Here is a 16,507-nt window from a genome sequence, read left to right on the forward strand (position 1 = left end):
AGAATGGAAGTCGATAAACTTAGTAGTTGCAAAGATGGCGGACTACGACTTCTGCTGCTTACAATGTACAAATATACTATTTGTTTCACAGCACTGTCAGATTCTTCTTCATAATGTTGTTGCCAACAGGAAAGTAATCACTCTGAATCGTTCTAAGATAGTGGAAAAACAACAGGAAACCGTTTATACTTATTGTATATACTGCTGAAATCCATAAATGCCGGCCGGAGTAGCCGAGCCGTTACGGTTACGGTCGCAGGTTCGAATATTGCCTCGGGCATGGATGTGTGTGATGTCCTTTGGTTAGTTAGGGGACTGATGACCTCAGATGTTAAGTCCCATAGTGCTCAGAGCCATTTGAGCCCTACGGTCGCAGGTTCGAATCCTGCCTCGGGCATGGATGTTTGTGATGTCCTTAGGTTAGTTAGGTTTGAGTAGTTCTAAGTTCTAGGAGACTGATGACCTCAGCAGTTGAGTCCCATAGTGCTCAGAGCCATTTGAACCACCATTTGAGCCAAATCCATAAATGAGATAGTAGCGATAAATATAAAATTAAAAGCGAACAGAACCAGTTACCTCTGATTGTCTCGTGTATTAAATAATTGGTGCACACGGACAACAATTGTTGCTTAGCTTCCATGTGCGCTGGATGCTCTACACTTTTGCCCTCATCACATTTTTGCAAGAAGTAGTAGGCAAGTCACTAAAATACGATAATTTTTTCTGGTACACAGATTGACAGCACTGATTCGACTTTGACATGCCTTAATATCACTGGTGTTAGCCGTTTTGATTCAATGTCTAGCTCAGCTCAAACTGCTATCAGAGACATTTATTCTGAATGCCACAATGTCCTTGTGCCCTAAGGAGAAAATGAGGGGAGTGATTTGCTTTCTGAAGCGTTTAAAACTGCGAAGATCGTTAGCAGACAGTGAGAATGCACAATTATCAGATTACATCAAACGACGAGTTAATGTAACGGGGATGAGCCAGAAAACGCTCTAGCGCTCTGCTAGACGCAAGAAGGCTATAAGAATCCATGTTACTGACAAAGAACGTGAAGCATCCAGAAGGAAAGCAGGAAACTTATAGAACCTTCTCAGTTTGAGAGAATGTGATGATATTCCAGTTATTACAAAATCGAATCCAGTTTACAAAGTATTTGGCAATACTAGCCCACTTACAGGTATGGCGTTGCACCTTCTCTGGCCTGGATGCTTGCACTGATTCGGTCGGGATGTCCTAAAGCCTCTGCATCCTTTTCTGAAGCAAGATGACCTGCACCTGTTGTACCTGGCGCACGATACCCTAGACACTGGCATTGAGATGGAGCTGACTTCCAAGCTGTAGGGACAGATCTGGGCATGTTGCTCGCCACGGGAATACCTCAACATCAGGAAGAAGTTCATAGAGGCCACATCTATGATATGAACCAAGTTTGAGCGCTTAACTCGGATCTGCCGATATCGGATATTGTTCGTGAAATAGGTAAGTGCATTGGGTACCTTTCGCACGACGCAGATGATGGCGTCAGGCCTCGTCCTGGCGAAAGGTAAGCCACGGAAATCTAATTTTCGCCATGAGGAGAAAAGTCCTCTCAGCCGATGAAGAAAATGCGACTATGGTTCTAAACACTGATGCCTATCGCCTGACGGTGCTATATTTCTATAATTATTGGAGGATGATAGGTACTGAAAGCTTACTCACAATCCGACACAGGCCATCGTCAGAAAGACAGGGTAGTTATAAAGGGACTGCAGTATGCCAGACGAAGTGGTAAAACCTTCCAGGCTTTATAGATTGTCGAGAGATACAAGGACGGTGTCACTCTTAGGCCCATTGTTAATGCAATCAATCCGCCAACTACAGATCAGCGAAACACCTCGCATGATTATTACCACCCAAAGTGGGAGGTTGTGAACATCATTGGATAACTCACAGACATTTGTAGAGATACTCAAGAAAATTAATACAGGCCAAAACGACATCATGGTTAGTTTCGAGGCAGTGTCATTAAACGATGGTGATGGTGCGAGACACGCTGGGGTCGTCAAGTAGTCCTGTCATGGCGTAACGACCAATTACTTATTACACCATGAGGAATATTACATGAAGAATAATGGCACGATTATGGGATACTCTCTGTCTCCGGCTGTCGAGAACTTTATCTTAGAGCACTTTGAAGAGCAGGCTTTGAATTCTGTGAGATAGCGTCCATCTTGTTTCCTATGGTACCTTGATAACACCTTACTGATATGGCCTCGTGGTAAAAGTGCGCTGTAGCAATTCATTGATCACATGAGCAGTGTCTATCACAACGTGAAATTTACTATCGACATGGGGGGAGGCGGCAAGCTATTGTTCTAGGACGTTTTAGTTCGGCGGGAAGGAGCGTACAGGAAACCAGTGCACAATGACTGAACGCCAGTAATTTTCAGCACCCATCACCCATTACCTGAACACGTTAGAACACAATGCGAAGTTGTATGACGTGTATATTTCTATTGTCTATTGTCAAACCACACTTTATGAAAGATGTTTATATTTTATTAATAGGATTATGTAGGAATAATTAATATTTGTCATGTTGGAAATAATTGTGGTAGCAGGGAATGTCTGCACCAAAGTATTGTTGGCAAGAGAGACCGCACATTGATATAATTTTAAAAAGGGCGGGAGAGACAGCGTATGGATACATTTTTAGAAAAGAGCGGGAAAGACCGCGCATTGATACATTTTGTAATGGTAGCAGGAATTGTCTGCACCAGAAAGCATTGTAGCAGGAGAGACCGCACTTTAGCGTTCGTAGGAAGTCAGTAGTAAGCGAGGTGTGGAGCGAGTCGGTAGCAGGTCTGAAGCGAGCGATCGAGAGGAGCGGTGTGTCTGCCAGCCACCAGCTATGATTTACAAGAGATTATAAACGGATGTATAGAGACATCAGCTATTATCGTAAGAGAAAACAATATTATTGAATTATTTGTTGAGAAACTCAAGACTACTGAAGGTATGTTTGCGCAATGCTAGTTGTAAGTTATTGTAAAACGTAAGTCCCATTAGAAGGTTTGTAAAATCATTTCATTCAGAATACAATTAATTTTTGCCAGCAATATTGCATTACTGATTATAATCCATCTCAAAAACCATCAACGTAAAACTTTGCAATATTTTATTGCTGTCAAGAAAACGTTTAACTATGAATTACGTAACTTCAGTCAAATTAATTAAAGAATAACGTCAGCTTTGCTATTAAAGAATAACGTCAGCTTTGGTAATAAATACAGCCACTTATTATGACAGCCCACCAGCAGCTAATATAGTAAAAAAGAGTAAGTATATTCATGTCGCAGTTCGATGTAACAGTCAGATGGCGAGCCAGTAACAGTAAAAAAGGTAAGGAACAGTTTTGGGTTATTGCAGGTAACGGCTGAGAGCCACGACGACGACACATTCTATGTTTCGTCGAAATAATCGGAAAATAACTTTTAATAAGCAGCATTTAAATTTGTATGCGAAGATTGAGAAAGAGAATTAATTTCAAAGGGAACATTTCATTTGTTATTACTAAGCAAGCGGTAGTAATCCTAAGGGAAGTTTTCATAGGTTATTGTAAAAGGGAAGGTTGCTTAACAAAAGAGATATAGAGGAGACGGGAAGGTTTCATAGTTTATGTCTGAAAACGACCATCTACAGCCTGAATTGCAGTATCTGAGATGTGCGTTCAGAGAGAATGGTAACAGAAATTGAGCCACTGATAGCACTGTCAGGTGCCACCTACGAAGGACGCCCTGCACATCGGTGCAAAAGGTGAAACCATAAAGACAATACAGCTCTTCGAGGGACCGTTGGGTGTAGTGTCCCCTGCAAATTCGGCATTATATATAGACCTATAGATCAAGCTAGTCGCAATGCTGTTGAGCTTGTACTAAGAACAAGCAACATATTGATCAAAGGGAGCTTGTGAAGTCGGCCGCAGTGAAGCAGTACTGTTAGTATGCTTCACTAATATAGTCGATATGCAAATAATATCAGAATGCAAATTAGGTAATGTTTACGTTAATCTATGATACGACAAGAATATTTCTTCTCTCTTAATCATAAATCTCGGGCAATGCGCAAGGAAATGTGCACCACTGTTTCATTTCGATAGTACTCCTACATGTCACACTTCCCCGTCCTATCTATACCTCTCCTAGGTGGTATGACGGTATGGTATGAGAATATAAAAATGGTTCAAATGGCTCTGAGCATTATGGGACTTAATATCTGAGGTCATCAGTCCCCTAGAACTTAGAACTACTTAAACCTAACTAACTTAAGGACATCACACACATCCATGCCCGAGGCAGGATTCGAACCTGCGACCGTAGCGGTCGCGCGGTTCCAGACTGTAGCGCCTAGAACCGCTCGGCCACCCCGGCCGGCTATGAAAATATAATGGGATGTAAGTGGGGGATACACTAACCCAAAGATAGAAAACAATAGCCTTTACAAAGATAGCATGAGAAGAGTTGGTCTCGGGGGGCTGTAGAAAGATCGTTTCGGAAGTGATTAGCGGGAATAGCTTGGCCTTCAGCCAATGGAAGACCAGCTGTTTGAGTGTGGGACCGTTATCTCCGGAAAGCAATCATGTTCCAGCACTACTGCTACTGGTATCGAGCTGAAGAGACTTGCTGTAGCTGAGCTCCGCTTGGTTCGTGGTAAGAATCTGAAAAACGAGTTACATCATTGTGGACAGGATTCGTGATGTGTTATTTAGGGTTGTTTTGGTTAGTGAAGCGTCAAATTTCGATGTAATTATTATTATTTTGGCGGAATAAGACGAAGACTGCATGGTTGTTGTAACCGTCTTTGTGCTGGTGCTGACCATTAATTTTGCACATTATAGGACGACTTACGAGTGTTAAGTGGTGGTATTTGCGAAAGCGGATGAAAATACAGGATGGGCAAAATAAGACGTGTCCGGACTAGTGGATACGATTCACGTGAATGTATGCGTATAACCACACCACGTGAATGCCCAGCACGTGATCCACTCCGGTTCAAAGCGTAGTGCTGGCTGCGTCAATGTGAACGGAGCAGTGCAAAGAGGACATTGGTAATAACAGTGGAGCAGCGGGTGTTCGTTTGGAATGTTAAGTGACAGCAAAGTCGTGGAAACAATGTGGTCAGTTGTTTGCTGAGAAGTTTAACGATGTCAAAGTGCCATGAAAGACTGCCACCCAACGCTTATTCCGAAAATGGCGTCAGACAGGATCTGTTTTGAACAAAAAACATTCCGAAATGTGACCGTACACCAGAAAATGTGGCTGCAGTTCAGCAGTAAATGCTTCAGAGTCCTACCAAATCGCCGGCCGGAGTGGCCGTGCGGTTCTAGGCGCTACAGTCTGGAACCGCGTGACCGCTACGGTCGCAGGTTCGAATCCTGCCTCGGGCATGGATGTGTGTGATGTCCTTAGGTTAGTTAGGTTTAAGTAGTTCTAAGTTCTAGGGGACTGACGACGAAAGTAGTTAAGTCCCATAGTGCTCAGAGCCATTTTGAACCTACCAAATCGAGTCGACACCTGTCGTAAGACACCGGCATACTGAAGATGGTATGTTGGTGATCTTGCAGTTCTCTAAGAATGAAATTGCAATGAAATCCATACCTGTTGCTGCATACAGACGGTGATAAATATCAACAGGGACTCGAACCCGGGATCTCCTGCTTACATGGCAGACACTATTTGTCTGAGCCACCGTGGACACAGAGGATAGTATGACTACAGGGACTTATGTCTGGCACGCTCCCCGTGAGACCCACATTCCCAACTTATTGTCCACACACTGCATTTGTTGTGCACCTGCCCACTATACTCATTACTCGCGGCAGCCAATCTACCGATTCACCGATTCCCGTAGAAGTTCGGGCAATATGAGTGCATCCGCACTGAAGAAAATCATAGGCCGGTAAGCCTTACCTATATGAAGACGGTCCGAAAGAACACATACCATCTTCATATTGATAACGCTTACCGGCCAATGATCTTCTTCAGTGCGGATGCACTCGCATTGTCCGAGCTCTTACGGGAATCGGTAGATTGACTGCCACGAGAAACGAGTACGGTACACACTACAAATGTAGTGTGTGGGCAGTAAGTTGCGAATGTGTGTCTCCCGCGGAACGTGCCAGAGATAAGTCCCTGCAGTCGCACTATTCTCTATGTCATCGGTAGCTCGGCCGGATAGAGCGTCTGCCACATAAGCAGGATATCCCAGGTTAGCTCAGCCGGATAGAGCGTCTACCACATAAGCAGGATATCCCAGGTTAGAGTCCCGGTCGGGGCACATATTTTCAACTGTCCCCGTTGATATTTATCAACGCCTGTACGCAGCTAAAGGTCTAGATTTCATTGTAATTTCGCCGGCATATCACGTCGATCGTACGGATGAATACTCCAGCTGGACCTTCATATGCATCCCTACCGAGTGGTTTGTTCATGCATTAAAACCATCAGATGCTCCTCAACGTCTGCATTTTTGTCAGTAGTTACTCACTGGGATAACAACGAATGGCTTGAACACGGATCTGTTCGTTACGTCTGATGAAGCCTAGTTTCACCTGAGTGGACATGTCAACTCACAGAATGACAGGTTCTGGGCAGCAGAGAATCCGCATAACTTCTCACATTTTGAAACCATTTGTGGCAGCATTAACGGAGGAGGGAAAGACCACAGTTACTTCCAACAGGATGGAGCATCTGCCCTTACAGCCAAACGAACCTTACAGCACATTTACACAATCTTCTCGCCTGACAGATTTTTTTGCGGAGGTCAGTCTTGTCGTGCCTCTAGCTGATCACCCAGGTCACTTGATCTGCCAGTGTACGATTATTTTGTGTGGGGATACCTCAAGTGTAAGGTGTATCGGAGCAACACTCTTAGTCTTCAAGAATTCCAGCAGTACATTTCGGATGAGACGGCAGCAGTTCCAGCAATCCAGCTTCATTTCGCCTTCAGTAGTTTGCTGACCAGGGCGCGAAAGTGCCAAGAGACGAATGATGGTCGCATTCAACATCTGATATAGTCAAGTTAGTACCGTATATCCTTTCCTCTGCTCTGTTTCTTTGTACCCAGTTACTTTGTTGTCCGGGTCACTTTTATTTGCCCCACACTGTATTTATTTGCTTACATAATTTTGTGCAATGGAGCCAAACTTTGAAACATTTTTCTTTGTAATTAGGTTTTGGCCACCGGATTGCGTCATTCCTGGTATGGCACAGTGACGGCGGAAAACACATAGGTTTCAAATCGGTGGTTGGTAGCGAACATTCAAGAAAGATAACAGAAGCGAGCTAAAATGGTTTTACTTAATTTTCGAACGAATTCGCGGGACTCTTTTTGTAGCATGTGTCCGTGCCACATGCCCAAGCGAGTAGTAACCGCCAGAATATCATGATCGGTGAGCGTTAAACTATGGTCAGGGATTATTAGAGGTAGTATGAATTGCGGGACATATTTTACTCGATTAATTTGGGTGTTCAGTTGAATCTTTGTTGTTTGTGGTAAAGTCACTGTGCTGTCCACTTATGTGCAAGTGGTAGGCAGTATCTTGAACAAGGCAGGCGTCTAATAAAACGGTGTCCTGACGCGTATTTAAAGTAATTTGGAAAATGTTGTCTGATTTTTTTTTATTGTTGAACTTCTTTTTTTGTGAGGTGGTATACCCTGTGCCCACTGTTTTTCATTTCCTGTCTCCTCCTTAGGATTTCAGTATCGGAATTATAACGCATTCCGCCACGTATCTGGTAAAATTCATGCGGATTTTGCGTCAGTGATAGAAGTTCTGAGTGTTCCTGCCACAAGTGCATGGTGTCTGCTCACGGATTAGGTCAAGCGATAAAACATTTTCCATATTGTTAATCGTAATCAAAGCCTCCCCTTTGAACATGTGTTTGCTCATGAATTCAATCTTTCCCACTCGCTTCAAAAGCTTACGTAAATAATGCACCCTGAGGCTTCCTTGATGCAGGGCTTCCGTATAGTGCACTCTAACGCAATTAGTTTTATCAGTAGCGCGCCTGCTTTCGATATGCATATCTGTGAGAGTCACTTTATGAAAATGTTATGTTGTAATGAGAGAGTTTCCCCTCTTGACTTCCTAATGTTGTGATCAAGGTGTAACTCATGGGTAAGAGACCGATTAAGAGAAGTTAATTTACTACTACATCCATATAACCAAAATATACGTTAGTCCACTTCACAAATAATGTTGATTAAAATCCACGTAGTTCAAATTCAGAGAGAATTTTGTTTGATACAATGAAAGAAGATCATTCATGCCAATTACGTGTTGTTCCCGACCCCCTCTTTATTAACTAGATAATGCAAATCAAATATAAGCTCCATAAGAGAAAAAAAACAGGAACAAAGTAACGCGAAATTAAATCAATAATTAATAAAATCACACAGTTCAGTTTTGTGTCAGCTTGGTTAGGGGCATGTTTCAGACAAGAGTTTACCTGCCTCTATGCTGAATGCATTGGATGAAAGTACGGCTAGCGTTATCCGTTGGATTTCTTAACTTCAGAGATCATGAAAAGTCATTTAAAGTCAGGCCATTGGGAATAATTATACAGAACCTTCACACCACAACCTCAACATAAGGCAAGTGGCAAAAATTTCTCTAACAGGGGTATAGGATAGTAAAGAGGGAATAATGACGGCGCCAACATATTGCTTCATGCACCTGTAGCCAAACGAAAAGGAAAATGAATTACCATTACAGGCCCCACAAGGGTAACCGTGAATAGCTGAATACTATCTGGAAAATAGACACAAAATGCAATTTGAAACATGAAAGTCTTGGCTCCTGTGTCATTGTATTAGGATTCCGTTATAAGGAGGCAGCCAATATTAGAGTAAACAGCAATGGTTTTAACAGAGACTAGGAGTACATATTTAGTAGGGCACGTTGGCGATCTTTGTATATCGACCGAAAGTAAAGACGGATGCTTGACATTAGCATGAGGACGGGAGCAGCAGTTTTGACCGTGCCGCCAGCCACTTGTGCCACGTGATGTCAACAGTTCGGTGGAGCTGCTGCGAACTGCCCGCCTCGCCTTTCTGCATATGTATAGCTTTGGCCGTCTCTGGAAGATGATAACTGAAACCAACAGCTGCACTGTAATTCAATGTCGTTTATTAAAAACATGCTATTAGTTTCGACACCGTAAAGCATAATCTTCAGATGATCCTTGAGTTTCTCCCGGCGAATTTGATAATCAAAGTATCCACGGGTGTACTGCCGGTCTACAGTGTCCAACGGGCACAATATTTCGGCGATCATACATGTCGCCATCATCAGGTGAACTGACGGACTGAGCTCCTGTGAACGTGCTGGCTCGGAGATCCGTACGCTAAGGCTGCTCAGAGGGAACTGGGTTCGGTCGCGGCGGCGGCCGATTTAAATACCCTCCGCCCGCGGCGCGCTCCCTCCGCCGTCAGCGCCCCGCGCCACGGTCGCGCGGTGGAACAGATTGCGACGGCGTCTGAGATGACGTCGGTGTGATGGCTCTGTCCGCCGTGGTCGTCACAAGTGTACTTTTGCTCGATTTACTCTTGATTAACCCAAAAGCTGGTTCCCAAGTCAGAAGTTTGACGAGAAGACCACTGAACCTTTTAGGCCTGTCTTGACTTCCACGTATTTTCTTTTTTATGGAGAATACTACGAACAAACGGAGGGAGTCGCCATGGGTAGCCCACTCTCACCGGTGGTAGCGAATTTGTACATGGATAACTTCGAGGAGGAAGCCCTGTCGTCATCCGAATGGAAACCTACTTGCTTTTTCCGTTACGTGGACGACACGTTCGTCATCTGGCCAAATGGTATGGATAAACTCCTTGACTTCTTTACTCATCTAATCTCCATACACCCCAACATCAAATTCACTATGGAGACTGAAACGGAGGGTAAATTACCTTTCCTTGATGTCTTGGTCAAGAGAAGGGCTGACGGCACCCTAGGTCATGCGGTGTATCGGAAGACAACGCACACTGATCTGTATTTGCACGCAGACAGCTGCCACCACCCTTCACAGAGGAATGGGGTACTTAAAACTCTAGTACATAGGGCACGCACTATCTCTGACGCAGAGAGTCTACCTCAGGAATTGAAACATCTGAGAACTGTATTTCGAAAAAATGGGTACTCAGAGTGGCAGATTCAACGTGCTCTCCGCCCACCCACTACATCACAACCTGTGGAGATGGATGAAATCACGAGGGAGGAGGTAGGCACTGCGTTTATTCCATATACAGGCGCATTCTCGGGGAAAATCGCCCGCATTTTGAAGAAACACCGCGTCGGAACTGTGTTTTGTCCTCCGAATAAAACTCGTGCACTGGTGGGGAGCGCCAAAGATGACCTCGGTTGGAGGAAGGCCGGCGTGTACCAGATTCCGTGTCTATGTGGCAAGTCGTACATTGGTCAGACGATGCGTACCGTCGAGGATTGATGCCGCGAACACCAGAGGCACACTCGACTGATGTATCCGAGCAAGTCGGCGGTCGCTGAACATTGTTTGTCGGAAAATCACGCTATGGAGTATGAACGCACGAGGATTCTGGTGCAGACGTCGAGATATTGGGACATCGTTGTTAGAGAGGCCATCGAAATTCGCACTAATGACGACCTCATAAACCGTGATTGTGGCTATAATCTTAGCAAGGCTTGGGAACCAGCGATCGGGTTAATCAAGAGTAAATCGAGCAAACGTATAGTTGTGACGACCACGGCGGACAGAGCCATCACACCGACGTCATCTCAGACGCCGTCGCAATCTGTTCCACCGGGCGACCGTGGCGCGGGGCTCGGATGGCGAAGGGAGCGCGCCGCGGGTGGAGGGTATTTAAATCGGCCGCGCCGAGACCGAACCCAGTTCCCTCTGAGCAGCCTTAGTGTACGGATCTCCGAGCCGGCACGTTCACAGGAGCTCAGTCCGTCAGTTCACCTGATGACGGCGACATGTATGATCGCCGAAATATTGTGCCCGTTGGACACTGTAGACCGGCAGTACACCCGTGGATATTTTGATCATAATCTTCAGGCTCCAGGGGCAATCTACTATCAACGTACGCTCCACAATGACAATTCTAACGGAGTCTTCAAATGGAAACAGTTCGAATTATTAAGCATTTACGCCAGTATGTGCAACCACAAAGGTCGAGAGCAGCAGGGCCAAAATCAACTGGATTCTCTGAAGTTGTAAGTAGGCTGTTTAGGTTTTTATATTGGTAACGCCATGTAGCGCTCTATGTGAAAATCACTGGCTGTGCTGTGTGCAGTCTGTGGCTGGGTGGCATTGTTGTAATATTCGCCATTGTAGAGGTGGGCTGTTGGCTGTTAACAGCGCATAGCGTTCCGCAGTTGGAGGTGAGCCGCCAGCAGTGGTGGATGTGGGGAGAGAAATTGCGGAGTTTTGAAATTTGTAAGACTGGATGTCATGAACTGCTATGTATATTATGATTTTTCAACACTATTAAGATAAATACATTGTTTGTTCTCTATTAAAATCTTTCATTTGCTAACTATGCCTATCAGTAGTTAGTGCCTTCCGTAGTTTGAATCTTTTATTTAGCTGGCAGTAGTGTCGCTCGCTGTATTGCAGTAGTTCGAGTAACGAAGATTTTTGTGAGGTAAGTGATTTGTGAAACGTATAGGTTAATGTTAATCAGGGCCATTCTTTAGTAGGGATTTTTGATAGTCAGATTGCGTTGCGCTAAAAATATTGTGTGTCAGTTTATGCACAGTCATGTATAATATTTCTAAGGGGACGTTTCATATGGTGACCCTGCCAGGATACCTCACTGGAATATTCAGATTTTTTCTTGTAGTTTGTGTAATTAGTGTAGCTTTTGTTTATTGCTAGCGCGTAATTATAGACAGAATTTCCTTTGTAGTTGTAGTTTTTCATTGTCATACACAGTTGTGGCATCTATGTAGATTTGCACCAATTATTTCGCAGCTGCACTTGCAATTAACTAGATATTATTTTCAATGCTATGTTAATGTGTTTTGTTATTTTGCTCTTCAAATTGTGCTTTTCTGTGTTGTCGTGTGAAATATTGTGACAATAATGGCGTGTGAAAAACGTAATACTAGGCTTCAAAATAAACTGAGAAATGACAGTGAAGACGAAAGCAGTGTGTTAGCGCCGCAGAGTAATGAATTAACCTATGTTCAAAGTAGTAATTTGGTAATTGTGCTTAGGGAAATTGAGTGGGCTGCAAATAATGGTGTAGGCAGTGAAACAATTAGTGAACAGGGAAGCATTATCGATCGATCGGTCGGCAACAGCTCACCTCAGGAATCCGAAATGACAGAACACAATATTGCAAATAGTGTAGACTCAGTTTTTGAGTCCTCACCGTTTTCTCAAATGAGTCAAGACACAGTTTCTGCTTGTCAAAGCGTGTATGTTGCCGGTGAAAATGCACTGCCAAAAAGCATAGAGAAACACATTCCAGACACTAATACATTAATATTGCAATTAATGCAACAAATGGAACAAAATCAGAGACAAACACAGCGAAAGCTTCAAAAGTTAGACACAATGGAACAAAATCAGAGACAAACACAGCAACAGTTAGACACAATGGAACAAAATCAGAGACAAACACAGCAAAAGCTTCAAAAGTTAGACATCACACTTGAACAAACACGTGAAGATTTAACTACTGAGTTACATAACATTGAATCGAAATGTCAAAAAGCCTGTAATGACGTAAAAACACAAATTTGTGAGCATTTTCAACCTATTTTTTTGCGGCATGAAAATGCATTACAGAATCACGAAGCAGCCATAAAAGAACTGCAAATTATTGTTCATGAAAATCATGAGACCTTGCAAGCTAAAATTGACTTAGTTGCATCTACCGTTTCGGTTACGCAACTTGCAAAAACTCAGGAAAACTGAAAGGACACAGTAGATACGATTTCAACACAAATGGACACTCTGAAACTTGGTTCAGAAAAATACACAGAGGAAATAATTTCACTATCGGATAAAGCAGCCGAACTTTCAGATCAGTTCACTAACTTATCTACAAAGGTAGATGATGATCTGAACGACTCAAGACCTGTAGCCTTCACGGACACTGAAGAGTATGAACAAATTAGAAAATTCAAACAAAATCAAAATCAAATCAATACACTGTACAAAAGAGAAATCCGTGAAGTACAAGATCAGTTGGCACAAGTAATACAAGAATTACATATTTCAGAGGACACTCGCGCTCCAGTACGGGAAGAGGGACATAGAAATACGGAACAACCACAAAATAATAACACAGGAAACTTCGGAAATTATGAAAGAAATTGGCAAGGCGCATTGGATTTAGAGATGGAACCGCCGAAACGAAGTAACAATGAGCGATGTGCGACTCGCCGACACGATGATTTTGACTATAAGCTGTTCATTACTACACGTAAATTCAAAACATTTAAGAATTCTGACAACGACATTCATCCACAAGCATGGCTTCATCAATTCTCTCAGTGTTTTCCTCCCAACTGGTCATTGGAGCACAGGTTAGAATTTATGTGTGGCTACTTGGAGATTGAACCAGCTGTAAGAATGCGATCGGTCATTCACGATTGTCACAGTGAAAATAAATAATGAGGTAAGAAATATGTGAACATATAAATACAGAAAGCATGCTTGGATAGGATGTTTTGGTGAAAACAGATGTTGAAATAAGACGAAAGATCTATGGAATGAAGTTTTGGGTTGGACTGCAGTACCAAATGTTACACTGAAAACGAACCCTGTCCTTTCCATTGTGTTATCCCCCTATCTGTTTGTGTACTCTTGTATATTTGTGTTTTTCCTGTCATGTGTTTAGCTAATAAGAGTTATGTTGTAGAATTTTTCTAATAATATGTTATTTACTTTGTAAAGATGTTTAGACATTATTTATTCTGTTTTGTTCTAATGCTCATGTGTGAAGTTGATGTTTCAAAAGTTATTCTGATCTTTTATGTATGTACTTAGGTCATAATTCTTGTAACACTGGTGTACATGTTTATTTCTATTCTTTTGCAAAGCCTGCATTTCCACAAATGTTATCTGTATTGTTATGTTCTTTAATGATGTATTTTGCACCTTTGTTATTGTATTCTTATGTTATAAAATTGTAATTGACACCAGTTCATCAAATTAAGTAACTTGTAAGTTACATTTCACTGCACACGTTTCTGTTGGTCATAGTATATGGACAATATGTGAGAAGTAGGGACTGTTAGCGTTTTCACGTGTGTTGATAATTCAGCAAGGGACTGGATAACAGCATTGCTGGTTCTAAGGACATTCCAAAAATTTTTGTGAGCACACAAGTGGTGGTTTATGGACTTGCTATATTGTCCGCAAGACTCTTCGATGGTGATTGTGCACCTGCACAGTCGCAACAGATGGTTGCTGGCCGTCTCTACAAGGACTACAGTGGGTCTGCATCTTAGATGGCCCACCAATAGCATTATTTCTACAAGGACCGCAGTGGGCCTGCTCTGTGATGACCTACCTACCAATATTCTTCAAAACTTCGACTGACTCTGCTATGGGTTTGCTCTGTTGTGGCCCATTACCTGTCTGCATGTCAAGAGTCAGCACTGTCTTTCCGTTAGAAGGACAACACTACTTCTTTAAGACTGCATGGAAATCCACTACTTCCGTGTGCATTTTCTTTTACTGCTCAGACTTTGAGGAAAACACTGCTATTTTACTGTGATGAACGATCAGGACTGTCTTTATGGACTGTGAGAAAATTTTAGCTTTTGACCAACATTGTATCAATAAGTGTGTGCATTTGATTTCTCTGTTATTGTAATTGTGCAAAAATTTAACAAATATGTATTGGCCAGTGCCCAAAACAATTTGTAAAATTTTTTGGGGGGACCATGGGGGCTATGGAAGTAGGCTGTTTAGGTTTTTATATTGGTAACGCCATGTAGCGCTCTATATGAAAATCACTGGCTGTGCTGTGTGCAGTCTGTGGCTGGGTGGCATTGTTGTAATATTCGCCATTGTAGTGTTGGGTTGTTGGCTGTTAACAGCGCATAGCGTTGCGCAGTTGGAGGTGAGCCACCAGCAGTGGTGGATGTGGGGAGAGAAATGGCGGAGTTTTGAAATTTGTAAGACTGGATGTCATGAACTGCTATGTATATTATGATTTTTCAACACTATTAAGGTAAATACATTGTTTGATCTCTATTAAAATCTTTCATTTGCTAACTATGCCTATCAGTAGTTAGTGCCTTCCGTAGTTTGAATCTTTTATTTAGCTGGCAGCAGTGTCGCTCGTTGTATTGCAGTAGTTCGAGTAACGAAGATTTTTGTGAGGTAAGTGATTTGTGAAACGTATAGGTTAATGTTAGTCAGGGCCATTCTTTAGTAGGGATTTTTGAAAGTCAGATTGCGTTGCGCTACAAATATTGTGTGTTAGTTTAAGCATAGTCATGTATAATATTTCTAAGGGGACGTTTCAAAGTCTGCAATTGGTGGCCTCGGTGCTGCTACGAAGATACCGAATCCAGCTGATTTTGGCTCCGTTGCACTCGACTTTATTGGTTGCACGTGCTGGCCTAACATGTTTAATAAGTTGTACTGTTTTTATCGTTGTGGTTCGTACGTTGACAATTGGGGTCCGAAGACGATGCTTTTTGGAGTCGAAACTGGTTGCTTGGTTTCAATAAACGACGTTGGATTACAGTACAGCTGTTGGTTTCAATTAAAATTATTCAAGCCCTTCTTGTGCGGCTGCTATCCCGCTGCCCTCAATGGATTACCAGAGACTCTCTGGAAGGTTTGTGATACTGCGGAACACGGTGCCAGCCATGACAGTTGGTAGTTTTTATCCCTGATAACAATGGCGGAGAAAGCAATCGAAAGCTCGAGTATTTATTAGAAGCTACATGGTTTGTAAACGAAGAAAGATTTTCAGTGTATGGAGACACATACCATGTTTGAATGGGCATTGTCCTGTTGAGAAATGGGACAATGATACTGCCGCGTGAGAGGTAACACCTGAGCACGGAGGATGTCCGAGACGTAGCGTTGTGATGTCAGTTGCATCAGTGGCTACCAACCTTTACCTGAAGTTAGTCCAATGGCTGCCGGAACCGTGACGCCAGGACTAACACCGCTGTACCTCTCCAAAACAGTGGAAGAATGAGCGCCACATCGCTGCCAAACTCGCCGATGATGGTCATCCGGGATAGTGCACAACTGCCATTCACTGCTGAACACGGTGCGACGCCGTTCATCGGCAGGCGATGCCTCCCGGTCACTGCACCACTCCAAACACCGCCGTTTGTGTTGTAAAGACAGCCTATGCGCATGACGGTAATTCCCTAGACTGGCTGCCGCTATTCTCCACGAATGGTGCGGGATGACACAGAATGTTGCAGATAGTTCATTACTTGTTATTTGACGATAGGCATAGGTGCGAAAGGTTTCCGCTATGCTTGGTGCAC

The sequence above is a fragment of the Schistocerca nitens genome, chromosome 6, assembly GCF_023898315.1.
Source record: "Schistocerca nitens isolate TAMUIC-IGC-003100 chromosome 6, iqSchNite1.1, whole genome shotgun sequence".
Taxonomy (NCBI): domain Eukaryota; kingdom Metazoa; phylum Arthropoda; class Insecta; order Orthoptera; family Acrididae; genus Schistocerca; species Schistocerca nitens.